Source organism: Hypanus sabinus, chromosome 6 (assembly GCF_030144855.1).
Source record: "Hypanus sabinus isolate sHypSab1 chromosome 6, sHypSab1.hap1, whole genome shotgun sequence".
Taxonomy (NCBI): Eukaryota; Metazoa; Chordata; class Chondrichthyes; order Myliobatiformes; family Dasyatidae; genus Hypanus; species Hypanus sabinus.
Window position 1 is genome coordinate 182,423,455 of NC_082711.1, and position 27,117 is coordinate 182,450,571.

At 41.8% G+C, this 27,117-nt stretch overlaps 1 long non-coding RNA gene across 3 annotated transcripts in view; it reads left to right on the forward strand.

Moving 5' to 3' along the window:
- The first annotated feature begins 1,026 nt into the window (after positions 1 to 1,026).
- LOC132396206 (uncharacterized) overlaps positions 1,027 to 27,117 on the forward strand; it is a 103,920-nt gene continuing 77,829 nt past the window's right edge. For 2 of the 3 annotated variants that reach the window (XR_009512898.1, XR_009512900.1), the window contains exons 1-2: positions 21,662 to 25,556; positions 25,703 to 25,791. This is a non-coding gene — a long non-coding RNA (uncharacterized LOC132396206). Of the gene's footprint in view, positions 1,157 to 21,661; positions 25,557 to 25,702; positions 25,792 to 27,117 lie in introns of those variants that run through there. The other variant, XR_009512899.1, reaches the window with a different exon arrangement.

The following is a 27,117-nucleotide window of genomic DNA, read 5'->3' on the forward strand; positions in this document are numbered from 1 at the left end:
TATTGATGTAATAGAGAGAGAGGGAAGGGACTAGTACCTGTTTGTGTTGCTGTTATCTACATTTATTGATTCCCTCCAATATGTTCTTTTATCAAAGCTGTCCACTCTAAACATCTGAGATGTCTCCCTTCCCCAGTTTGTTATCAATGGAACCCTGATACGCCACTGGCCCTCACTGGCCACCTCCCTTCTTTCTTTCCAGTCCACATGAAACATCACCTGTCATTTTCCCCTCCATAGATACTGCCTGACCTGCTGAGTTCATCTAGATTTCGGGATTAACAGTTTCTTGTGTCAGCAATCATTTAAGCTCTCTCTGGGAAGATGAACATCACTGAGCAAAGCACACCAGCTTCTTATTTTACCTTCGCTCCTCATTTTCCCTTAGCCTTATCAGCCTCGTCTCTTCTATATACTGCAGGTGCTGAGCCTTCCATTTCTCTCTAGAAAAAAAAACCACACCAAGTTACACCGGTTAAATTTTTATTTAAAATTGTGTGCCATGACTGGAATAGAGAGATTTCAAAAGTTTCTTAGCTCAATGTTCAGTGTATCTTACAGTAATAAATAACAATAGAGCAGAAAAATCAAGACAAATTGTGGTCAAGGCCAAAAGTGAGAAACATTTTGATCGCAAACCAACCATACTGCTTTGTGCAATCAGAAAAATAGAAGATCTCATAGAAACTTGAACCTCTTGTTCTTTGAGAAAATGTAGCAAAGATCCTTGAGAGTCTGGTTTCTATAGTAATTAAATAGTGTAGGCAATGATACTTCAAACTTCAACCTAAATTTGAGATAAATTTTGTCAGTGGACTTAATGAAATAGATCCAGCTGCAGTTCCTTACAGATTGTGCCAGGGAACTGAAACTGGAGATGGATGACTGTGTTGCCCTCAAGGCATTTGTTTAGCTTTATTACATTTTCGCTTTAGTAATTCGTTTGTAATTATTTTCTAGTTAAAGTTAAGGTTGTTGAAAGTAAATTCATTGGCTGTGATGTATTGTGGCATGCGATGACGTCACACCCGGTTTCGCCGCGTCTTGTGGGAAAATACCAGTTTGGAGAAATGGGAAGGTGGGGGCTTGTGTGTGCAGGATCAGCGTGAGAAAAGTTTTTATTCTACGCAGTAAGAAACATCATAGAAGCAACGCCGTAAGTTCATAAGATAATCGATATGTTGAAGTAAAAATGTTAACGCTGATTCTGTTAAAAGTAATGACGGTTGATAAAGTTTATTTTCTTTGTTATTGAAAGTGTTGCTGGATAGTTTGTGTTGAAGTGTATTTAAAGCCAGTTGATGGCGTAGGTAGATTCTGACTGTATGTTGTACTTTAATGTAATATAGTTTGTTGTAGTTTTACTTTTACAAGTATTTATGATGTAAGTGCGATGCCAAGAAGGAAACAAATACTGTATATATTTTGTATTGTTTTATCAACAGTTCTCACCATATGTTAATGTAGAAGAGTGAACAGTAAACGGTTAATCTTACTGGGATCGTGCCTCATTGACTATGGTTTACCTCGGTGTTTAGTTCAGAGTTTTTACACCTGCACGAGAACACTACAGTGAAAAGGCGGCATTACCAGGTGTTTCACCAAGTGGTACAATGGCATCATGATCCAGCGTCAAGTCATTGCCATTCAGTGCCAGGAGCAGTAGAGCATCAACAAATAAGGCTGCCCACGCAAGAGCTAAAGCAGAAACTGCCAAGGTGCGGGCGAGCGTCATACGCTGGACAGGAAGCAAAACTGAAAATGGAAAAGGCTGCCAGAGAAGCCAAAAAACAAAGGGAAAAGGCTGCCAGAGAAGCCAAAAAACAAAGGGAAAAGGCTGCCAGAGAAGCTGAAAACCAGCTGGAAAGGGTAAGGGTAGAAGCAGAGTTAGAAGTGCTGATGCTACGCTGAGAAGCTGAAGCTGCCAGGGTGGAAGCAGAAATATTAGAAAGTGCTAAAGAAATGCACGTTCTAGATGAAGTAAAATCTACTTCAGAAAGGTCCAGATTGGAACGCACTAGCGACTACGTCCGATCTCAAATGGACCTGAAGATTTGTTCTTCCTCTCCATACTTATATACTAACGTTCCATTTCATGAGGAGTCAAAGAGAGGCCTAAATGCATCGCATCCATCTGAGGAAGAAAATTTACCCTTGCAACTTTGTGACAAACTCGAGAATGAAAGGGCTGCCGACAAATACTTCTCGACACCAAACTTACCAGATTTGGCGAAAGAGGCAAAGGATGAAGTCAGAACAGCAAATCCCCTAACGAACATACACCCTCAGTCATATGCCTGCCGACATATTCCCCCAGCCAGTGTGCCATTTGCAGTTGAACCCATGGCACAGTATTTAGCACGATGAGATCTCATCACTTCAAGACTATACCAGTTTGATGATAAGCCTGAAAATTACCGTGCATGGTACTCCTCATTTGCCAACGCTACTGGTGGAGTCCAGCTCGAAGCAACCCAAGAGTTGGATCTTATGACAAAATGGCTGGGAAAAGAATCATGCAAACAGGTGAGATGCATACGTTCAATGTACATCAACAACCCCAAGCTAGCCTTACGCAAAGCATGGGAGAGACTTCGGGAGTGTTATGCGGCCCCTGAAATTATTGAAATGGCACTATTAAGACAGCTGGAAAATTTTCCTAGAGTGTCAGCCAAGGACCACACTAAATTAAGAGAACTTGGAGATTTACTCATGGAGATTGAAGGCGCTAAAGAAGATGGCTATTTAAAGGGCCTGTCATATCTAGATACTTCATACGGAATTAGACCAATCATGGACAAACTTCCATTTGGGCTGCAGGAAAGGTGGGTGTTTGTTGGCTCAGCGTTCAAGGAAGAGAACGGTGGTCGATTTCCTCCCTTCAAGTATTTCACTAGGTTTGTGTGCAAGGAGGCGAAGAAGCGAAACGACCCTAGCCTCATGAGTCAAGGTAGCAGTACAATTCACACCAAGCCAGTCAAATCCACTTTGAATAATTTTAACATTAATAAACCTGTCTCGGTGTGTAAAACTGAAGTTTCCACAACTAACAATGAACCTAGCAAGAATTGTCCATTACACAACAAACCCCACCCCCTCAAAAATGCAGAACATTTAGAAAAAAACCCTTTGACGAGAGAATGGCCCTTCTCAAAGAGAAAAAAATGTTTTAAATGCTGTTCCTCTACCTCTCACTTCGCTAGAGAGTGTATGATCCCCGTGAAGTGCTCGGAATGTAATAACACTAATCACGATTGGGTCATGCATCCCACCCTGTTACCGCAAACTGACAAAGCTCCTTCACCTTCACAAGAGGATGGCGGGGAGGGAGAGGATTACTTCAAGACAACTATTGTCAGCTCGAGCTGCACAGAAGTTTGCGGTCAAGGTCAGTCAAGCCATTCTTGCTCAAAGATCTGCCTCACTAAGGTATACCTTAAGGGAGGCAAAGACAAGGCCATCAAAGCCTATGTAATTCTGGACGACCAGAGCAATCACTCACTAGTCAGACCAGAGTTCTTTGACTTGTTCAACGTAGAGAGTAATCAGTTTCCATACTACCTTAGAACTCGCTCAGGCAGGAAGGCAGAAGGCTTCCAGCTCGAGTCGCTGAATGGTAAAGTTGTCATCTGTCACCCTCCGCTCTTAGAGTGCAATGAAATTTTGAATAACCGCACCGAGATCCCGACACCAAGCGCAGTGCGACACCAGCCGCATCTCCACCACATTGCCAAGCACATCCCAGAACTGGATCCAAAAGCAGAAATACTCCTGCTACTTGGAAGAGACATTATCCAGGTGACCAGGGTCAAGCAGCAGGTCAATGGACCACACAACGCCCCCTTTGCCCAATGCCTGGATCTGGGCTGGGTGGTGTGCCTTGTCAATGTACACAAACCGACAGTTAACACACTCAAAACCAACGTGCTAGAGAGTGGCTGTAATTCAATTTTTCAACCCTGCACAAGCCTTATGTGTATCAAGAAAGCACAACAAGGCTTTAACAAGTGTAGTAAAGTAACCGACAAGTCACTGGGACAGTCAGTCTTCACTCAAACTGAGCATGATAATAAACTTGCTCCATCAGCGGAAAAAACTCAAATGAGTGAGACATTTGAGCTGATCGAACCCAAAAGAGACTCGGAAATTTAGCCGCAAATACAAATAGGAATCACCTACCTCAAAGAATCAATACGTACCACCGAACGCTTTCAGCGGTTCTCCACCTGAGTTCCTTAGTGAGAGGACTTGCGTTCCTCATTCACGTGGCCAGATCCTACACATGCTCATCCCGAAATAGTAAATGCAAGGGATAGCACAAATGTAACTTACCTCGCACTGCGGACCAATTGGCCCAGGCAAAGGACGTCATCCTTAAAGCAACTCAAAGAGCAGCTTTTGCAAGGGAGTTTTCAGCCCTCCAAGTTAATAAACCAATACCAAAGGACAGCCCTTTGAGGAAACTAACCCGATCCTGAAGAACGATCTCATTTGCATTGGAGGCCAGTTAATACACTCTCACCTTTCAGCTGCAGAAAAGAGCCCAGTAATCCTGCCCAAAGACAGCCATGTGTCCTTACTGCTTACTCGCCATCACCATGAACAGGTAAGGCATCAGGGCAGCGGGACTGTGGATCTTGGGAGGCAAAACACTGATCAATTCAGTACTCCACCGATATGTAACCTGCAGGAAACTGTGAGGGAAGCTGGAAGCTCAACGTATGGCGGACCTCCCACCAGAATGCCTCAATATCTGCCCTCCTTTTACATATGTGCGGCCCGATGTATTTGGTCCCTGGACAATCATCACTAGATGCACCAGAGGAGGACAAGCAGAGAGCAAACGGTGGGCCATCATGTTCAGTTGCATGAGTTCAAGAGCGGTGCACATTGAGGTAATCGAATCTTTGGATACATCCGGCTGCATTAATGCTCTCAGGCACTTCTTTGCACTAAGAGGCCCTGCAAAACAGTTAAGGTCTGATTGCAGCAGGATCTTTGTTGGAGTGTCCAAAGAGCTCGGGATGGACAAAACAGTACAAAGGTACCTCAGTGAGCAGGGACGCAACTGGGAATTCAACACACCACACGCCTCTCACATGGGAGGCTCATGGAGCGGATAATTGGTATCGCTAGGAGGATCCTTGATTCAATGTTTTTGCATCAACGCACCCGACTGATCCATGAAGTACTGTGCACACTAATGGCAGAGGTCACAGCCATTATAAATGCGCTACCACTCCTACCTGTGTCTTCTGACCCGGAAAGCCCCTTCGTACTCTCACCATCAATGCTCCTTATGCAGAAGGCAGGAGTTCCCTCTCCACCTGGGGACTTCTCAGATAAGGACTTGTACACAAAGCAATGGAAACAGGTTCAGGCTCTCGCAAATCAGTTCTGGTCCCGTTGGAGACATGAATATCTACCTTTGTTGCAACACAGACAAAAGTGGACAGAACCTCGCAGGAATCTTCAAGTTGGAGATTTAGTCCTGCTCAGGGACAAGCATATTGCCTGCAACTGCTGGCCAATGGCCAGAATCAGTGCCACATTCCCTGGTAGGGATGGACATGTCAGGAAGGGTGAGTTGAAAACTTCTGACCAAGGTGATATGAAAATTTACCAAAGACCAGTTGCAGAAGTCATTCTACTTCTACCTAAGGACTGATTTATAGATTGAAGTTTTGTATCATGTTCATAGTGACCTTACAAAGGTCAGGCGGGGAGTGTGTTGCCCTTATGGCATTTGTTTAGCTTTATTACATTTTCGCTTTAGTAATTCATTTGTAATTATTTTCTAGTTAAAGTTAAGGTTGTTGAAAGTAAATTCATTGTCTGTGATGTATCGCAGTATGCGATGATGTTACACCCAGTTTCGCTGCGTCTTGTGGGAAAATACTGGTTTGGAGAAACAGGAAGGCAGGGGCTTGTGTGTGCAGGATCAAAGCGAGAAATGTTTTTATTCCACGCTCTAAGAACCATCATAGAAGCAACGCCTAAAGTTCATAAGATAATCGATATGTTGAAGTAAAAATGTTAATGCTGATTCTGTTAAAAGTAATGACGGTTGATAAAGTTTATTTTCTTTGTTATTGAAAGCATTGCTGGATAGTTTGTGTGGTGTATTTAAAGCCAATGGATGGCATAGGTAGATTCTGACTATATGTTGTACTTTAATGTAATATAGTTTGTTGTAGTTTTACTTTTTCAAGTATTTATGATGTAAATGCAATGCCAAGAAGGAAACAAATACTGTATATATTTTGTATTGTTTTATCAACAGTTTTCCCCATATGTTAATGTGGAAGAGTGAACGGTTAATCTTACTGGGATCGTGCCTCATTGACTACGGTTTACCTCGGTGTTTAGTTCAGAGTTTTTACACCTGCACGAGAACACTACAATGACCTTTAGATCATTTGGGAGACTGAAGGGTTGATAGACAGGAGATACAGAGACAGTCAGACTGAAGTTACAAGAAAAAGGTGCTCAATGACCATCAAGAGAGGAAAGGGGAATAGGCGGTCAGTGCAAAGCATTCCTGTGGCCATTCCCCTCAAGTATATTATTACAGATAATGTTGGGCGGGGGAAAACCACAGCAGTCAGGTCTTGAACATTGTCTTCAGCTCCTTGGCTCAGAGGGAAGTGGGGAAATGAGGTAAGCAGTGCTGATACAGGATTCATTGGTTAGGGGAGCAGACAGGAGATAGAGGATGAGAATGAGATTCTCGGATGGTGTGTGCCTCTTAGGTGTCAGGGTCAGAGATGCCTTGGATTAAGACCACAGCATTCTTAAAGGGGAGGCTGAGCAGCCAGAAGTCATTTGTACAAATGACATAGGCAGGAAGGTGACAAGGTTCTGCAAAGGTTCTGCGCTCAGGGGGCTCAGGGGGCTAGGTGTTAAGTTATAGGGCAGGACAACCAGGGTGGTGATCTCAGGATTGCTACCTATGACATGTGCTGGTGAAGCAAGAAATAGGAAGATAGTACAATTTAATATGTGGCTAAACAGATAGTTTGAGAGGGAGGGCCTCAGGTTTTTGGATCTTTGGGCTCCCTTCCACAACAGGTGGGATCTATACAAATGGTACAGTTTGCACATGAACTGGAGGGGTTCAATATCTTTTTGGGAAAGTTTGTTAGTGCTGGTGCAGGAGATTTAAACTTGAGATGCCAGAATGTGAGAACCAGAGAGAACCAGGACAGCAAGTGGATAGTAGATGTTAAGACAATAAACCAAGATGGAAACTGTATTGTATTAGATCAATTGTGAGTATGGAGGGACGTGCATCTATTTCAATGCAAGTAGTACTGTAGATGAACTTAAGATCATGATTCATATGTGGAATTATGAAGCTGTAGCTATTAGTGACACATGTTTGCAGGAGAGGCAGGACTGAAAACTCAGTGTTGTGGGGTTTTAGACATGGAGGGGAGGGATTAAAGGAAGAGGGGTGGCAATTTTTATCAGGTATAATGTCATGATAGTGCTGATAGGACAGACTGGAAGGCTCGTCTACTAAGGCAACTTGGGTGGAATTCAGGAAAAACACCATAATAAGACCATAAGACATGGGAGCAGAATTAGACCATTTGGCCCATTGAATCTGCTCTGCCATTTCATCTTGGCTGATCTGTTTTCCCTCTCAGCCCTAATTTCCTGCCTCTCCCCCCCATATCCCTTCATACCCTGACCAATCAAGAATCTACCAACTTCTGCCTTAAATATACATACAGACTTGGCCTCATCGCTGCCTATGGCAATGACTTCCGCAGATTTACCATTCTTTGGCTGAAGAAATTCCCCCACATCTCCATTCTAAAATGCACCCCTCTATTTTGAGGCTGTGTCCACTGGTATTAGACTCTCCCACCATAGGAAACATCCTCTCCACATCCACTCTATCAAGGCCTTTCACCATTCAATAGATTTCAATGAGGTCACAGTTAATTCTTCTGAATTCCAGTGAATACAGGCCCAGAGCCATCAAATGCTCTTCATATGACAAGCCTTTCAAATCTGGAATCATTTTTGTAAACCTCCTTGGAACCCTCTCTAGTTTCAGTACATCCTTTCTAAGATAAGGGATCCAAAAACTGCTTACAATACTCCATGTGAGGCCTCACTAGAGCTTTATATAGTCTCAACATTATATCCTTGCTTTTATATTCTAGTCTTCTGGAAATGAGTGATAACATTGCATTTGCCTTCCCCACCACAAGGCTCAACCTGCAATTAACCTTTACGGAATCCTGCACAAGGACTCCCAAGTGACTTTGAACATCATATTTTTGTACTTGCTCTTCAGTTTAGACAATAGTTAACCCTTTCAATTCCTCTACCAAAGTTCATGACCATACACCTCCCAACACTGTATTCCATCTGCCATCTTGCCCATTCTCTTAATCTATATGAGACCTTCTGTAGTCTTTCTACTTCCTCAAAACTACCTGCCCCTCCACCTATATTCATATAGAACATAGAATAGTACAGCACATTACAGGCCCTTCGGCCCACAATGTTGTGCCGACCCTCAAACCCTACCTCCCATATAACCCTCCCACCTTAAATTCCTCCAGATACCTGTCTAGTAGTCTCTTAAACTTCACTAGTGTGTCTGCCTCCACCACTGACTCAGGCAGTGCATTCCACGCACCAACCACTCTGAGTGAAAAACCTTCCTCTAATATCCCCCTTGAACTTCCCTCCCCTTACCTTAAAGCCATGTCCTCTTGTACTGAGCAGTGGTGCCCTGGGGAAGAGGCGCTGGCTGTCCAATCTGTCTATTCCTCTTAATATCTTGTACACCTCTATCATGTCTCCTCTCATCCTCCTTCTCTCCAAAGAGTAAAGCCCTAGCTCCTTTAGTCTCTGATCATAATCCATACTCTCTAAACCAGGCAGCATCCTGGTAAATCTCCTCTGTACCCTTTCCAATGCTTCCACATCCTTCCTATTCTGAGGCGACCAGAACTGGACACAGTACTCCAAGTGTGGCCTAACTAGAGTTTTATAGAGCTGCATCATTACATCGTGTCTCTTAAACTCTATCCCTCGGCTTATGAAAGCTAACACCCCATAAGCTTTCTTAACTACCCTATCTACCTGTGAGGCAACTTTCAGGGATCTGTGGACATGTACCCCCAGATCCCTCTGCTCCTCCACACTATCAAGTATCCTGCCATTTACTTTGTACTCTGCCTTGGAGTTTGTCCTTCCAAAGTGTACCACCTCACACTTCTCTGGGTTAAACTCCATCTGCCACTTCTCAGCCCACTTCTGCATCCTATCAATGTCTCTCTGCAATCTTCAACAATCCTCTATACTATCTACAACACCACCAACCTTTGTGTCGTCTGCAAACTTGCCGACCCACCCTTCTACCTCCACATCCAGGTTGTTAATAAAAATCACAAAAAATAGAGGTCCCAGAACAGATCCTTGTGGGACACCATTAGTCACAACCCTCCAATTTGAATGTACTCCCTCCACCACAACCCTCTGCCTTCTGCAGGCAAGCCAATTCTGAAACCACCTGGCCAAACTTCCCTGGATCCCATGCCTTCTGACTTTCTGAATAAGCCTACCTTGTGGAACCTTGTCAAATGCCTTACTAAAATCCATGTAGATCACATCCACTGCACTACCATCATCTATATGCCTGGTCAACTCCTCAAAGAACTATCAGGCTTGTTAGTCACGATCTGCCCTTCACAAAGCCATGCTCACTGTCCCTGATCAGACCATGATTCTCTAAATGCCCATAGATCCTATCTCTAAGAATCTTTTCGAACAGCTTTCCCACCACAGACGTAAGGCTCACTGGTCTATAATTGCCTGGACTATCCCTACTACCTTTTTTGAACAAAGGGACAACATTCGCCTCCCTCCAATCCCCCGGTACCATTCCCATGGACAACGAGGACATAAAGATCCTAGCCAGAGGTTCAGCAATCTCTTCCCTTGCCTCGTGGAGCAGCCTGGGGAATATTCTGTCAGGCCCCGGGGACTTAACTGTCCTAATGTATTTTAACAATTCCAACACCTCCTCTCCCTTAATATTAACATATCATCTGCAAACTTTGTAACAAAGTCATCAATTCCATCATCCAAATCATTGATGTATAACGGAAAAAGAACTGGTCCCACCACAGACCCCTGTGGAACACCACTAGTCACCAGCAGCCAACCAGAGAAAGCCTTTCTTTATTGCCACTCTTTGCTTTCTACCAGTCAGCCACTGTTTTCTCCATCCTATGATATTTCCTATAATCCAACTGGCTTGCAACTTGCTAAGCAGCCTCAAGTGTAGCACCTTGTCAAAGACCTTCTGAAAATCCAAGTACACAATTTCAACCGATTCTCCATTGTCTAAACTATTTGTTATTTCTTCAAAGATTTCCAACAGATTTATCAGGCAAGATTTTCCCTTGACCATGCTGACTATGGCCTATTTTATTATGTGCCTCCAAGTAACCCAAAACCACATCCTTTATAACTGACTCCAACATCTTCCCAATCATTGAGGTCAGATTAACTTGCCCATGATTTCTTTTCTTCTGTCTCTCTCTCTCTTCCTGAAGTCACATTTCCAATTTTTCATTCTTTCGGAATGGTTACAGAATCTAGAGATTCTTGAACGATCATTACAAATGCCTCAACAATCTCTTCAGCCACCTGTTTCTTTTTTTTTAATATTAATTTTTTAAATGAGTTTCTCCAATGCAAAAAAACAAAAACAGTCAAAAAGGTTTATACAGTGCAGAACAAACATAGCAAAAGTACAGTTCATAACAATTAAGAAAAGCACCCATAGTAGAATCGTATAAAGTTAGTTATCACCCCATCCTCCCACTACCCAACTCCAAGCCAACCTTACAATATATAAAAAGTTAACCAGAACTTTATCACCACAGAGGTGTATTTATAAAAATAAGTTATATTGCCTTCTACCTAATCTATAATATGTTTACACATCAAAAACACCATAAATCTTAACCGTAAGAAGCTGGAAGTAAGGGATTTCAATACAAAAGGAAAAAGGGATGGATGCACCCTTAATCTAAACAGGAATTATGAAAATATTCAAAAGGTCCCCACACCTTTTGGAACTTTATGTCCGAATTAAGAAATGAATAATGAATCTTTTCAAGGTCTAAGCAGGACATAATATCTCCGAGCCATTGAGAATGAGTGGGTGCGGCAACATCTCTCCACCTAAGAAGGACTGCACATCTGGCCAAAAGAGACCAAAGACAATGTATAACACTTAGTCAGAATTAAATGCATGTCAACTTCTCCCGAGGTACCGTAAAGAGCAATCAGAGGGTTAGGTTCCAAATAGCAATTAAGTACATAAGATAAAGTTAAAACATCTCTCCAGAAGTTCTCCAAGCTATGACAAGCCCAGTACATATGAATAAGAGAACCCTTTCCCCCTTTACACTTTTCGCAACAGGGACTAATATCAAGATAGAACCGCGATAATTTAGTTTTAGACATATGAGCCCTGTGTACCATCTTGAACTGTAAAAGGCAGTGGCAAGCACATAGAGAAGTTGAATTAACTGACTTGAGAATTGAATCCCAAACCTTGTTGGACAAAAAAAATTTAAGTCATGCTCCCAGGCAGTTTTAATTTTGTCAAAGGGGGCTCGCCTCAACATCGTTAACATATCTCAAATAGTAGAAGTTAAACCTTTACCTAATGGATTCATATGAAGAAACAAATCCACAATATTTTTAATGGGTACCTCAGGAAAGTTTGCTATTAAAGGGTTGATAAAATGTTTAATTTGGAGATATCTAAAGAAATGAGTGTTAGGTAGGCCAAACTTTACAGACAACGTTACAAAGCATTTATCTATGAAAAGATCTTCAAAGCAGCTAATGCCCTTTCTATGCCAGTCTAGAAATGTTAAATCCTGCATAAAGGGCTGACAAAGATGATTATGTAGAATAGGACGAGAGTGAAAAACCATGAAGCCCATTATATTTTCTGAACTGAGCCCATATTCTCAGAGCGTGTCTGATAACTGGATTAACAATTGATTTAGGCAAATGGCAAGAAAGTGCAGATCCAAGAAGTGCAGAGATGGAGAGATTCTTATTAGAGTTCAACTCCATTGCCACCCATATTGGGCAGTCAAACTGATTATAAAAGCAAGACCTAAAGATAAGACAATGTATGTTGGCTGCCCGGTAATATAAATGAAAATTGGGCAAGGCCATACCACCTACCCTTTTAGGTTTTTGAAGATGAGCTTTATTTAGTCTGGGACATTTACCCTTCCATAGATAGGACTAAATAATAGAATATAGATGAATCAAAAAAAGCTTTAGAAATAAAAATTGGTAAAGATTGAATAAGTATAAAAATTTAGGAAGGATATACATTAACATTAATTTCATCTATCAGAGACATGGATAAGGGTGACCACTGTGCTAAATTCTGTTTTGTATGATTTAAAAGATCAGTCAAATTTTCTCCAAAAAGATGCTTATAATTTCTTGTTACTGTAATGCCAAGGTAAGTAAATTGTTTATTTACTACTTTAAAAGGGAGGTTATAAAATTCTAATAATTGTGCTTCTCTATTTATTGGAAACAGTTTGCTCTTACGTAAATTAAGTTTGTATTTGGAAAGCTGGCTAAATTTGTTAAGGAGTGAAAACACTGGGGATAAGGAGGTAGTCGGGTTTGATATAAAAAGTAAAAGATCATCAGCATAAGGAGATACTTTATGCTTAACACCCGCCGTCCAAATCCCCGTCAATTCAGCACAACTTCGAAACGCAATCACCAATGGCTCTATGACCAAATCGACAAGTAAAGGAATTAAAGGGCACCCTGGCCGGGTGCCACGTTTAAGATTGAAAGGTTGGGATTGCTGAGAATTAGTCAAGACAGAAGCAGTGGGGTGTGAATATAGCAATTTAATCCACGTAATAAAACTATCCAAAATCAATTTTTTCTAAAACCGCAAAAAGATAATTCCACTCCACATGATCAAATGCTTTTCTGCATCTAGAGAAATGACACATTCAGGAATCCTAGCTGAAGGTGAGTATAAGATTTTAAATAGACACCGTATATTAAAAAAGGGAGACAATTTTTAATAAACCAGTTTGGTCTTCAGAAATAATTAAAGGTATAATGTTCTCCAATATACAGGCCAAAACTTTAGCCAAAATTTTAACATCAAAATTTAGCAAAGAAATCAGCCTGTACGAAGAACACTATTAGATCTTTACCTTTTTTCGCTAAAAGAATGATACATGCCTTATTAAATGATGCTGGCAACTTACCATGTTTAAATGAGTCAATTAAAAATAATATTAGTTTTGGCAAAAGCAGTGAGGAAAATGATTTATATAATTCTGCAGAGAACCCATCAAGTCCAGGAAATTTACCAGACTGCAGTACAGAAATAGCTGAGGATATTCCCTCTAGTGATAATGGTTCATTCAATTTTGCTTTAAGATCTGGAGAAAGCATAGGAACATTTAAACTATTTTAAAATGCTCGACAAAGATATTATCATTTAGAGATTCAGAAGTATAGAGTCAAGAAAAGTAATTCTGGAATGTCATTAATTTCAGAATGATTCAAGGTAATGTTCACATTTTCCATTTGAATTTTTGTAATATGTTATTTAACTTTAGAGCGTCTTAGTTGGTTGACTAAAAATTTACCGGATTTATTGCCATGGATATAAAACTGGCTCTTACTTTCGAAAAGTTGGCATTCAATTGGGTGAGTGGAAATAAGGTCAAACTTAGTTTGAAGTTCCATTCGTTTCTTATACAGCTCCAGATTTTTAGTCTGGACATGTAGTTGGTCTATTGCTTTAATTTGATTGACCAGATCTAATCGCTCTTTATGGATCTTTCTTTTCAAATTCACAGTATATGAAATTATTTGATCTCTTAGGTATGCTTTCATAGCGTCCCAAACAACCTGACTTGAGGTTTCAGATGACATGTTAAAAAAGTTATCTGGTCCTCCATAAATTTTACAAAATCATTATCTGACAACAAGGTCAGATTAAAACACCAATGTTTATTAATTTGGGGGAAACCAGGAAGAATTATAGACAGGGTGACTGGGGTGTGATCTTAAGTCAATATACTCCGATAGTCACAAGAGCAAACAGATGGAATCAACTGATTATCAATTATGAAATCAATTCTAGTGAAAGTATGATGAACATGTAAAACAAAACAAATAATCTCTCACATTTGGATGGAGAAAATACCATACAGAGATACCATAATTAGAAAGGAAAGACTGAACTGATAAAGTAGATTTACTTGGTAATCTAAAAATAGAGGACAATCGATCCAAAATTGGATCTAATCAACAATTAAAATCACCACCCATTATGAGAGAATATGAACTCAGCTCAGGTAGTAAAGAGAAGAAATTATCAAAAAACTCCACATTATCCGAGTTGGGGGCATATAAATTAGCCAGGACTACCAGTGTGTTGTATAATTTCCCTAAGACAATAATAAAACAACCATTTGTATCAGATACTTTATTATGAAGCTCAAAGGGAACATTTTGATTTATAAGAATTGAAACCCCCCCCCCCCCAGCTTCAGCCTGAAAAGTTGAATGGAAGTGCTGCCCCACCCATCTTGACTTAAGACGAGAGTTATCAGAACTACGAATGTATGTTTCTTGCAAAAAAGCAATTGCTGCTTTAAGCTGTTTAAGATGTGAAAACACCTTCCTTCTTTTAACAGGATGGTTCAATCCCTTAACATTCCAGCTTACAAAATTCAATGGACTAACCATTGTCCTTTAAAAAAAGGATAGAGGATAGTAGGCATAAACCTTGTCTGAAATTCAAATAACAACTCTGGGGCAAAAGTATAAAACAAGAAAAACAGGACAGAAAAATGTCCTAAACAATACAAATGTCTAAAGGTTCTATGAATAATATTGGCATTAGAGATCCCCCCAAACCCTAGAACAAGAAAGCTACCGAAAAGCAGCAGCAAGCTCTTCAAAAAATAATCACCCATAACCCCACTTCTTGTTTTTAACATCATCATCAGCTCCATTTTACATCAATTACAAAAAAGAAAACTTTTAGCACTACAAACTAAAGTTATACATAGTGAAAAGAAAAACCATTCCACCAAAATTTGTTAAGTTTAACTCAAGGTAATAATCCAAAAAAAAGATATGAACTAGTGTTTAAGAGAAAATATAAAAACAGGTAAACAGATTTTACCCAATAACCTACCCGCGAAAAACTATGAAAAAAAATTTACTGACTTAAGAAAGAAAAATCAGGAAAAAAAACCAAAAAAAGTACTTCTCCAACAATATAAGTAATCAGACCAAACCAGAGGGAGTCGAAGCCACAGGGAGGTCATCAATAAATTTCTGAGCATCTGAAGCCGAGTTAAACCACTTTTTGTCTCCATTAGTAAGAATTATTTGAAGGCGTGCCAGAAATCGAAGGGAAGGCCCGAATCCACGATTATATAATTCTTTCGTAACTCCTTTAAACTCGGCTCGCAGACTCAGAACTTGGGGAGCATAGTCCTCGACAACACGAATTGGTTGACCCTTATATTCCAACTTCCCTCTTCAAGCTTCCTTAATGAGGAGACCTTTAGACTGGTAGCGATGAAAACAGATAATTACTGGACGTAACCTGTGTCCTGGCTCTGGGATAGGCTCTAAAGTGCAGTGAGCTCTGTGTATCTCGGGCAGGTTCAGAAGTATTTCGTTCTTGAAAATCTCACATAGCAGAGTAGAGAAAAATTCGACGGGAGATCCATGTTCTGGCAAGCCGAAAATATGTAGATTTTGATGTTTACTCCAACTTATCAAATCAGTAACTTTGGATAATAACTTGCAGTTATGATCTCTTAAGTTGGAACAAACGCTTTCCAGCTCTTTAAAATGGCAGTCTAACATATCCGTAGCAGACTCGAGATGTGATAAAGCATTGGGCATGATCCTCCACTATGTACTTTAATTTGATCCAATTTCAAATTCACTGAACTGATAGAAGACTTAAATTCAGCTATTATCTCCTGTCAGTGCGGCTCCAAAATCGATATAATAATCTCACCCGATGGGCCAGTGGCAGGAACTTCTTTCTTCCCCGATTTGGTGGACTTTGCAGCCATCGTAAAACAGGCGTATTCGCAGGCAGAAGGGAGAATAAAAGGTTTAACAGTTTGGAGTGAAAAAAAAGGGAGAGAAGGAGTGCGGAGATAAGAAATAAAATGGAGCGATAGCTTTTAGCAACTAAACCATCGTCATCTTAACTGGAAGTCAGCCATCTGTTTCAAAACCCTGGGGCATACACCATTTGGTCCAGGTGACTTATCTATCATCAGATCTCTCAGTTTCCAAAGAACCTTCTCTCTAGTAATGGTAACTCCATGCACTTCATGACCCCTGACTCATGGAACTTACACCCTATTGCTGGTGACTTCCACAATGAAGACTTTTGCAAAATACTAATTCAGTTGATCTGCCCTTTCCTTGATTTCATTACTACCTTTCCAGCATAGTTTTCTAGCGGTCCAAAATCAACTCTTGCCTCTCTTTTATATTTTATGCATCTGAGGAAACTTTTGGTATCTTCTTTAATATTATTGGCTAGGTTACTTTTGTATTCCATCTTTACCTTCTTGATGACTTTTTCAGTTTCCTTCTGATGATATTTGAAAGCTTCCCAATCCACTAACTTCCCACAAATTTTTGGTCTATTATATGCCATTTCTTTGGTTTTAAGTTGGTTTTGACTTCTCTTGTTAGCCACATTTGTGTCATCTTGCTTTTAGAATACTTTTTCCTCCAAGTGTATATATCCTATGCCTTCCGAATTGCTCTGCTGCCATCCTTGCCAGTGTTCTTTTCCAATCAATTCTGGCCAACTCCTCTCTCATGCCTCTAATTCCCTTTACTCCACTGTAATTTTGTAACAGGCAAGTGGTCACACCAGAGCCACAGGAGACAGACAAGTGGGTCATACTCAGAAGGGGGAAGGAGAAGAGTCAGGTACCAGAGAGTACCCCTGTGGCTGTACCCCTTGACAATAAGAACTCCTGTTGTTGGGGGGGGGGGAACAGCTTACCTGGGGAAAGGATTCTGGCCCTGTGGCTCAGAAGGGTAGGGAAAGGAAGAGGAAGGCAGTAGTGATAGGGGACTCTATAATTAGGGGTCAGACAGGTGATTCTGTGGATGCAGGAAAGAAACTCAGATGGTAGTTTGACTCCCAGGTGCTAGGGTCCAGAATGTTTCAGATCGTGACCAAGATATCCTGCGGTGGGAGGGAGAACAGCTAGAGGTCGTGGTACATATTGGTACCAATGACGTAGGTAGGAAAAGGGAAGACATCCTGAAAAAGACTACAGGGTGTTAGGAAGGAAGCTGTGAAGCAGGACCTCAAAAGTAGTATTCTTGGGATTACTGCCTGTGCCATGCGACAATGAGAATAGGAAAAGGATGAGGTGGAGGCTAAATGCGTGACTGAGGGATTGGAGCAGGGGCAGGGATTCAGATTTCTGGATTATTGGGACCTCTTTTGGGGCAGGTATGACCTGTACAAAAAGGATGTGTTGCACTTGAATCCAATATCCTGGCAGGGAGATTTGCTAAGGCTACTGGGGAGAGTTTAAATTACAATTGTTGGGAGGTGGGAACTGAACTGAAGAGACTGGGGAAGAGGAGGTTAGCTCACAGAGAAAGCTTGTAGAGAGTGTGAGTGGGACGATAGGCGGGTGATAGAGAACAGACGTGTTCAGACCAAAGGCTTGAGATGTGTCTATTTTAATGCAAGGAGTGTTGTGAAAAAAGCGGATGAGCTTAGAGCATGGATCAGTACTTGGAGATGTGATGTGGTGGCCATTACAGAGACTTGGATGGCTCAGGGACAGCATTGGTTACTTCAGGTTTTGGGTTTCAGATGTTTCAGAAAGGACAGGAGGGAGGTAAAACAGGTGGCACTGTTGATCCGAGATAGCGTCACAGCTGCAGAAAAGATGGACGCCATGGAGGGATTGTCTACGGAGTCTCTGTGGGTTGAGGTTAGGAACAGGTCAATAACTTTACTGGATGTTTTTTATAGGCCGCCCAATAGTAACAGGGATATCAAGGAGCAGATAGGGAAACAGATCCTGGAAAGGTGTAATAATAACAGAGTTGTCGTGATGGGAGGTTTTAATTTCCCAAATATCGATTGGCATCTCCCTAGAGCGAGGAGTTTAGATGGGGTGGAGTTTCTTAGGTGTGTTCAGGAGGGTTTCTTGACACAATATGTAGATAAGCCTACAAGAGGAGAGGCTGTACTTGATTTGGTTTTGAGAAATAAACCTAGTCAGGTATCAGATCTCTCAGTGGGAGAACATTTTGGAGATCATAATTCTATCTCCTTTACAATACCATTGGAGAGAGATAGGAACAGACAAGTTAAAAAAGTAAACACGAGGAAATCTGCAGATGCTGGAAATTCAAACAACAACACACACAAAATGCTGGTGGAACACAGCAGGCCAGGCAGCATCTACAGGGACAGGCGCTGTCGATGTTTCTGGCCGGGTCTCAGCCTGAAACGTCGACAGCACTTCTCCCTATAGATGCTGCCTGGCCTGCTGTGTTCCACCAGTATTTTGTGTGTGTTGTAAGTTAAAGAAGTGTTTAATTGGAGAAAGGGGAATTATGAGGCTATCAGGCAGGAAATTGGAGGCTTAAACCGGAAACAGATGATCTTAGGGGAATGTACAGAAGAAATGTGGCAAATATTCAGGGGATATTTGTGTAGAGTTCTGTATAGGTACATTCCAATGAAACAGGGAAGTTATGAACCATAGAACATCACAGCACAGAAACAAGCCTTTTGGCCCTTCTTAGCTGTGTCGAACCATTTTTCTGCCTAGTCCCACTGACCTGGTATGCACCTGGGTCATATCCCTCCAAACCCCTCTCATCCGTAAACCTGTCCAACTATTTCTTAAATGTCAAAAGTGAGCCCGCATTCACAACTTCATCTGGCAGCTCATTCCACACTCCCACCACTCTCTGTGTGAAGAAGCCCCCACTAATGTTCCCTTTAAACTTTTCCCCCTTCACCCTTAACCCATGAGCTCTGGTTTTTTTCTCCCCTGGCCTCAGTGGAAAAAGCCTGCTTGCATTCACTCTATCTATACCCATCATAATTTTATACACCTCTCATTCTCCTAAGCTCCAGGCAATAAAGTACTAACCTATTCAACCTTTCTCGTAACTCAGTTTCTCAAGTCCCACCAATATCCTTGTAAACCTTCTCTGCACTCTTTCAACCTTATTAATATCCTTCCTGTAAGTAGGTAACCAAATCTGCACACAATACTCCAAATTCAGTTTCACCAATGTCTTATACAACCTCACCATTACATTCCAACTCTTATACTCAATACTTTGATTTATAAAGGCCAATGTACCAAAAGCTCTCTTTATGACCCTCTTTATCATAGCGTATAGGAACCGTGGTGTACAAAGGCTGTAATAAATCTAGTCAAGAAGAAAGGAAAAGCTTACAAAAGATTCAGAGAGCATGGTAATGTTAGAGATCTAGAAGATAAAGCTACCAGTAAGGAGCTTAAGAAAGAAATTAGGAGAGCTAGAAGAATCCATGAAAAGGCCTTGGCAGGCAGAATTAAGGAAAACACCCCAGGCATTCTACAAGTATGTGAAGAGCAAGAGGATAAGACATGAAAGAATAGGACCTATCAAGTGTGACAGTGAGGAAGTGAGTATGGAACCGGAGGAAATACCAGAGGTACTTAATGAATACTTCACTTCAGTATTCACTATGGAAAAGGATGTTAGTGATTGTAGTGATGACTTGCAGCAGACTGAAAAGCTTGAGCATGTAGATATTAAGAAAGAAGATGTGCTGGAGCTTTTGGAAAGCATCAAGTAGGATAAGTCACCGGGACCGGATGGAAAGTATCCCAGGCTACTGTGGGAGGCGAGGGAGGAGATTGTTGAGCCTCTGGCAATGATCTTTGTATCATCAATGGGGACGGGAGAGGTTCCAGAGGATTGGAGGGTTGCGGATGTTGTTCCTTTATTAAAGAAAGTAAGTAGAGATAGGCCAAGAAAGTATAGACTAGCGAGTCTTACCTCAGTGGTTGGTAAGCTGACGGAGAAGATGCTAAGAGGAAGGAGTTATCAACATTTGGAGAGGTATAATATGATTAGGAGTAGTCAGCATGGCTTTGTAGAGGGCAGGTCGTGCCTTACGAGCCTGATTGAATTTTTTGAGGATGTGACTAAACACATTGATGAAGGAAGAGCAGTAGATGTAGTGTATATGGATTTCAGCAAAGCATTTGACAAGGTACCCCATGCAAGACTTATTGAGAAAGTAAGGAGGCATGGGATCCAAGGGGACATTGCTTTGTGGATCCAGAACTGGCTTGCCCACAGAAGACAAAGAGTGGTTATAGACGGGTCATATTCTGCATGGAGTGCCTCAGGGATCTGTTCTTGGACCCTTACTCTTCGTGATTTTTATAAATGACCTGGATGAGGAAGTGGAGGGATGGGTTAGCAAGTTTGCTGATGATACTGTTATGCCTGCAGCTCCCTCCTTTGTGAGAATCGCAAGATCACTGTTGGGTTGGGTCAGGGGGCCCTGGAAATGAGAGAGAGACGTGCGGAATGTCTCGTTCCCCCGGCAATTTAAAGCTATGGGACATGGCCATTGTCTCCGGAAGGCGACTTTATAGACAATAGACAATAGGTGCAGAAGTAGACCATTCGGCCCCTCGAGTCTGCACCGCCATTCTGAGATCATGGCTGATCATTCACTATCAATACCCAGTCCCTGCCTTGTCCCCATATCCCTTGATTCCCCTATCCATCAGATATCTATCCAGCTCCTTCTTGAAAGCATCCAGAGAATTGGCCTCCACCGTCTTCCGAGGCAGTGCATTCCACACCTCCACAACTCTCTGGGAGAAGAAGCTCTTCCTCAACTCTGTTTTAAATAACTGACCTCTTATTCTCAATCCATGCCCTCTGGTACTGGACTCTCCCAACATCTGGAACATATTACCTGCCTCAATCCTATCAAATCCTTTAATTATCTTAAACGTTTCAATCAGATCCCCTCTCAATCTCCTCAATTCCAGCGTGTACAAGCCCAATCTCTCCAATCTCTCTGCGTAAGACAGCCCTGCCATCCCAGGAATCAACCTAGTGAATCTACGCTGCACTTCCTCAATTGCCAGAATGTCCTTCCTTAAACCTGGAGACCAAAACTGTACACAATATTCCAGGTGTGGTCTCACCAGGGCCCTGTACAAATGCAAAAGGACATCCTTGCTCTTGTATTCAATTCCCCTTGTAACAAAGGCCAACATTCCATTTGCCCTCTTCACTGCCTGTTGCACTTGCTCATTCACCTTCATTGACTGGTGAACTAGGACTCCTAGGTCTCTTTGCATTTCTCCCTTACCTAACTCTACACCATTCAGACAATACTCTGCCCTCATGTTCCAGCTTCCAAAGTGGATAACTTCACATTTATTCACATTGAATGACATCTGCCAAGTGTCTGCCCACTCACTCAGCCTATCCAAGTCTCCCTGTATTCTCCTAACATCCTCTTCGCATGTCACACTGCCACCCAGTTTAGTATCGTCAGCAAACTTGCTGATATAGTTTTCAATGCCCTCATCTAAATCATTGACATAAATCGTAAAGAGCTGTGGTCCCAATACAGAGCCCTGTGGTACCCCACTAGTCACCTCCAGCCAGTCTGAGAAACACCCATTCACTGCTACCCTTTGCTTTCTATCTGCCAACCAGTTTTCTATCCATGTTGAAACCCTGCCCCCAATGCCATGAGCTCTGATTTTACTCACCAATCTCCTATGTGGCACCTTATCGAATGCCTTCTGAAAATCTAGGTACACAACATCCACTGGCTTACCCTCATCTAACATCCTTGTTACACCCTCAAAAAACTTATGGATTGAAGACTATGCTACGTGAACGCCCTCAGGCAAAGTGGGCTGGTTGAGGGAGGGATTGCATCACCCTCAACCTGATTGACATCTGCGACCATTAGATGTTGTGTAATTAGATTAGATGTTGTGTAATAACCCAGATCTTATTAGGGAGCTTAATGTAAAGGAACCCTAAGATAACAGTGATCAAAATATGATTGAATTCATCCTACAATTTGAGAGGGAGAAGCACAAATTACATAAATCAGTATCACAATGGAATAAAGGGAGTTACAGAGGCCTGAGAGAGAAATTTGTCAGGGTGGAATGAAAGGTTGTACTGGAAGGGATGATGGCAGAGCAGAGACAGCTGGAGTTTCTGGGAATATTCACAAGGTGCAGGATAGATATAGACACCAAAAGTGAGTGGGAAGTTGGATGATTGGGAAGCTTTTAAAATCCAACAAAAGGTCCCCCAGCCTCCCAGACAACCATATCTGCACCAGGTGTGTCGAGCTGCAGTTCCTGAGGGTCCAGGTTAGGGAACTGGAGATGCAGCTCGATGACCTTCACCTGGTCAGGGAAAGTAAGGAGGTGATAGAAAGTTATAGGCAGGTGGTCACACTGGGGCCATGGGAGACAGACAAGTGGGATCAGACAGTCAGGAGGGGAAAGTGGAAGAGTCAGGTACTAGAGAGTACCCCTGTGGCTGTACCCCTTGACAATAAGTATTCCTGTTTGAGTACTGTTGGGGGGAGGGAACAGCCTACCTGGGGGAAGCGACAGTGGCCATGCCTCTGGCATAGAGTCTGGCCCTGTGGCTCAGAAGGGTAGGGAAGGGAAGAGGAAGGCAGTAGTGATAGGGGACTCTTTAGTTAGGGGTTCAGACAGGCGATTCTGTGATACAGGAAAGAAACTCGGATGGTAGTTTGCCTCCAAGGTGCCAGGATCCGGAATGTTTCAGATTGCATTCAAGATATCCTGCGGTGGGAGGGAGAACAGCCAGAAGTCGTGGTACGTATTGGTACCAATGACATAGGTAGGAAAAGGGAAGAGTTCCTGAAAAAAGACTACAGGGAGTTAGGAAGGAAGTTGAGAAGCAGGACTGCAAAGGTAGTAATCTCAGGATTACTGCCTGTGCCATGCGACAGTGAGAATCGGAAAAGGATGAGGTGGAGGATAAATGTGTGGCTGAGGGATTGGAGCAGGGGGCAGGGATTCAGATTTCTGGATCATTGGGACCTCTTTTGGGATAAGTGTGGCCTATAAAAAACACCCAGTAGAGTTATTACCCCCTTCCTGCTTCTGATTTCTACCCACAATGACTCAGTAACCACATAACAACTATAGCACAGAAACAGGCCATTTTGGCCCTTCTAGTCCATGCCGAACACTTACTCTCACCTAGTCCCACTGACCTGCACTCAGCCCATAACCCTCCATTCCTTTCCTGTCCATATACCTATCCAATTTTTTTTTTAAATGACAAAATCGAACCTACCTCTACCACTTCTACTGGAAGCTCGTTCCACACAGCTACCACTTTCTGAGTAAAGAAGTTCCCCCTCGTGTTACCCCTAAACTTTTGCCCCTTAACTCTCAACTCATGTCCTCTTGTTTGAATCTCCCCTACTCTCAATGGAAAAAGCCTATCCACGTCAGATCTATCTATCCCCCTCATAATTTTAAATACCTCTATCAAGTCCTCCCTCAACCTTCTACACTCCGAAGAATACAGACCTAACTTGTTCAACCTTTCTTTGTAACTTAGGTGCTGAAACCCGGGTAACATTCTAGTAAATCTCCTCTGTGCTCTATTTTGTTGACATCTTTCCTATAATTCGGTGATTGATCATAGATAAAGGTGACAATCAACAACAGACCCAGCATTGAACCCTGCAGCACTTCATTAGTCACAGAACTCCAGTCAGAAAGAAAACCATAGAACATAGAACATAGAAACCTACAGCACATTACAGACCCTTTGGCCCACAATGTTATGCTGACCATGTAACCTACTCTAGAAACTGCATAGAATTTTCCCACTGCATAGCCATTCTATTTTTCTAAGGTCCATGTACCCATCTTAAAAGACCCTATTGTATGCACCTCTACCATTGTTGCTGGAATGCATTCTGTTCACCACTGTTCACTCACTGTGTGAATAACTTACCTCTGACATCCCCTCTATACCTACTTCCAAGCACCCTCCTTTTAGTCATAACCCAGGTAACATTCTAGTAAATCTCCTCTGTACTCTCTCTATTTTGTTGACATCTTTCCTATAATTCGGTGACCAGAACTGTAACAGTAGATAATCCCTCCATGACTTCCTCCTTTTCTGCAGCTGTGGTACTATGCCTGATTAGCAATGTCACTCTCCCACCTTTTTTGCCTCCTTCCTCTTCCTTTTTGAAACATCTAAAGCCTGGCACACTCAACAGCCATTCCTGCCCACGAGTCATCCAAGTCTCTGTAATGGCCATAAACAGAGAATTGTAGGTATAGGATTTAATGAACATTTTGAAAATCATGAACGAAATAGGGACCTTGTGCTAGGCAACTCGTAAATTTTGAGTTTTTCAAGGTGTAAAGGTGAATGATGAAGCAAGAGCAAAGGAAGTTGTCTCAATGGATTTTAAACAACTTTAAATGTACAGCTTTATAAAAGTCTTCTTATGCTAAACCTAGAATATTGTATTAATTTCTGATCGCCCCATTATAGAAAGGATTTGCAGAAGGTGCAGAAGAGGTTTACAGAATGCTGCCTGATTCAGAGCTCTCTCTATGATGAGAGCTCGTATAAATTTAGTTAGGTGGAAATTTGTAAGATCTTGAGTGCATTTTTTCATAGTCAAAATGTCTAATACTAGATGGTATGCAATTAAATTGAGAAGAGGAAAACTCAAAGGTGAGAGGGGACAGTTTTTTTCTCCATACAGAGCATGATTGGTGCCTGGAATGCACTGACGGGGTGGTTGCTGCAAAATGATAGAGGCACTTAGTTGGCTTTTAGATAGACACATAAATATGTAGAGAATTGAGGGATATGGAGCATTTTGTCGGCAGAACAGATTAGTTGTCTTTTATTTACTACGTTAATTCGTTTGGAACAACATTATGGGCTGATGAGCTTGTTTCTGTGCTATTCTATGTTCTACATCAATTTTAGCTAATCTGTCCCCTTTATACATCTACAGAAACTCTTAAGGCCAGTTTCTACATTTTGCTCTATTTGCTCACTCATTTTATTTTCCCTCATCTTTCAAGCTTTGAGTCATTGTAGAAAATAGGCACAGAACTATAAAAGGTCAGACATGAACATTGCAGGGTAAAGCAGTACGAGTGGCTGATATCTTATTCTTGCTTCTAATCTTTGTTATTTTTTCACAGGGCACTGGCATGATGGCACTATCAGGGTTACAAGAGAAAAAATTAACAAATAGATTAAACAGTGCTGTAACATGTACTGTAGTTTAAGGGCATGAAGACAATGGTCTGTTTGCTTTGCTGTTTGGGCGTTGCATTGCACTAACGGAAAGTATTAAACATACATCTGGTACAATACAAACAGGAATTACGGTATGTTGCTAAGTTTTTAACTATCCAAAAGATAAATTTCAACATATATACATTTTATTGATCTTACTTTATGTATACATATGTTGTATCAATATCATTACCTGGCTTGTCGCCTCTCTTTTGGTTGGGTTCGATATGCCAAATAGTTTCTGAAGGGATTATTCCATGGAGCCGGGAATCTTACTGGAAAACAAAGAAAAACGTGCGAAAAATCTGCCTGACAAACTCAGCACAGGTATAACATGTTTACTTCCCTGTAACTGTTCTTGAAATTCAGCTACAGATTGACAAGTGTGACATTGCGGCCATCTCTGAAACTTGGCTAAAGGATGGCTGCCATTGGGAGCTGAACATCCAAGGATATGCAGTGTATTGGAAAGATAAGCTAGTAGGCCAAGGGGGTGGTATGGCCCTGTGTGTAAGAAATAATATTAAATCAGTAGAAAGGGATGCCATAGGATCGGAAGGTGTAGAGTCTTTATGGATTGCGTTAAGAAATGGCAAGGGTAAAAGGACCCTAATGGCAGTCATATACAGGCCTCCAAACAGTAGCCGGGATGTGGATTACAAATTATAGCAAGAGATAGAAAAGGTGTGTCAGAAGGGCAATGTTATGATAACCATTGGGGATTTTAATATGAAAGTGGATTGGGAAAACCAGGTCAGTACTAGTTTAGTAGACAGTTGAGAGGAATGGGCAAAGAAATGGCAAATGAAATACAATGTTGGAAAGTGTATAGTCATGCAATTTGGTGGAAGAAATAAACGGGCAGACTATTATTTAGATGGGGAGAAAATTCAAAATGCAGAGATGCAAAGGGACTTGGGAGTCCTTACGAAGGATACCCTAAAGGTTAACCTCCAGACTGAGTCAGTGGTGAAGAAGGCAAATGAATGTTGGCATTCATTTCTAGAGGTATAGAATATAAGACCAAAGATGTGATGTGAGGCTCTATAAGGTACTCATGAGACCACACTTGGAGTATTGTGTGCTGTCTTGGGCTCCTTATTTTAGAAAGGAAACATTGACATTGGAGAGGGTTCAGAGAAGATTCAGAAAAATTATTCCAGGAATGAAAGGTTTACTGCATGTGGATTGTCTGACAGCTCTTCCCTGGAGTTCAGGAGAATGGGGGGGGGGGTGGAAATCTCATAGAAACATTCAGAATGTTAAAAGGCTAGAACAGATTAGATATGGCAAAGCTGTTTCCCATGGTAGGGGAGTCCAGGAAGGGAGAGCACAATTTCAGGATTGAAGGACGTCCATTTAGATCAGAGATGCAGAGAAATTATTTCAGTCAGAGGGTGGTAAATCTGTGGAATTTGTTGCCACGAGCGGCCCTGGAGGCCAAGTCATTGGGTGCATTTAGGGCAGAGATAAACAGGTTCTTGATTAGCCAGGGCATCAAAGGATATGGGGAGAAGGCAAGGGAGTGGGGATGACTAGAAGAATTGTATCAGCCCATGACTGAATGGCGGAGCAGACATGATACGTCGAATGGCCTACTTCTGCTCCTATCTCTTATGGTCTTAAGCCACTAAAACTACTTGCTATTCTTTG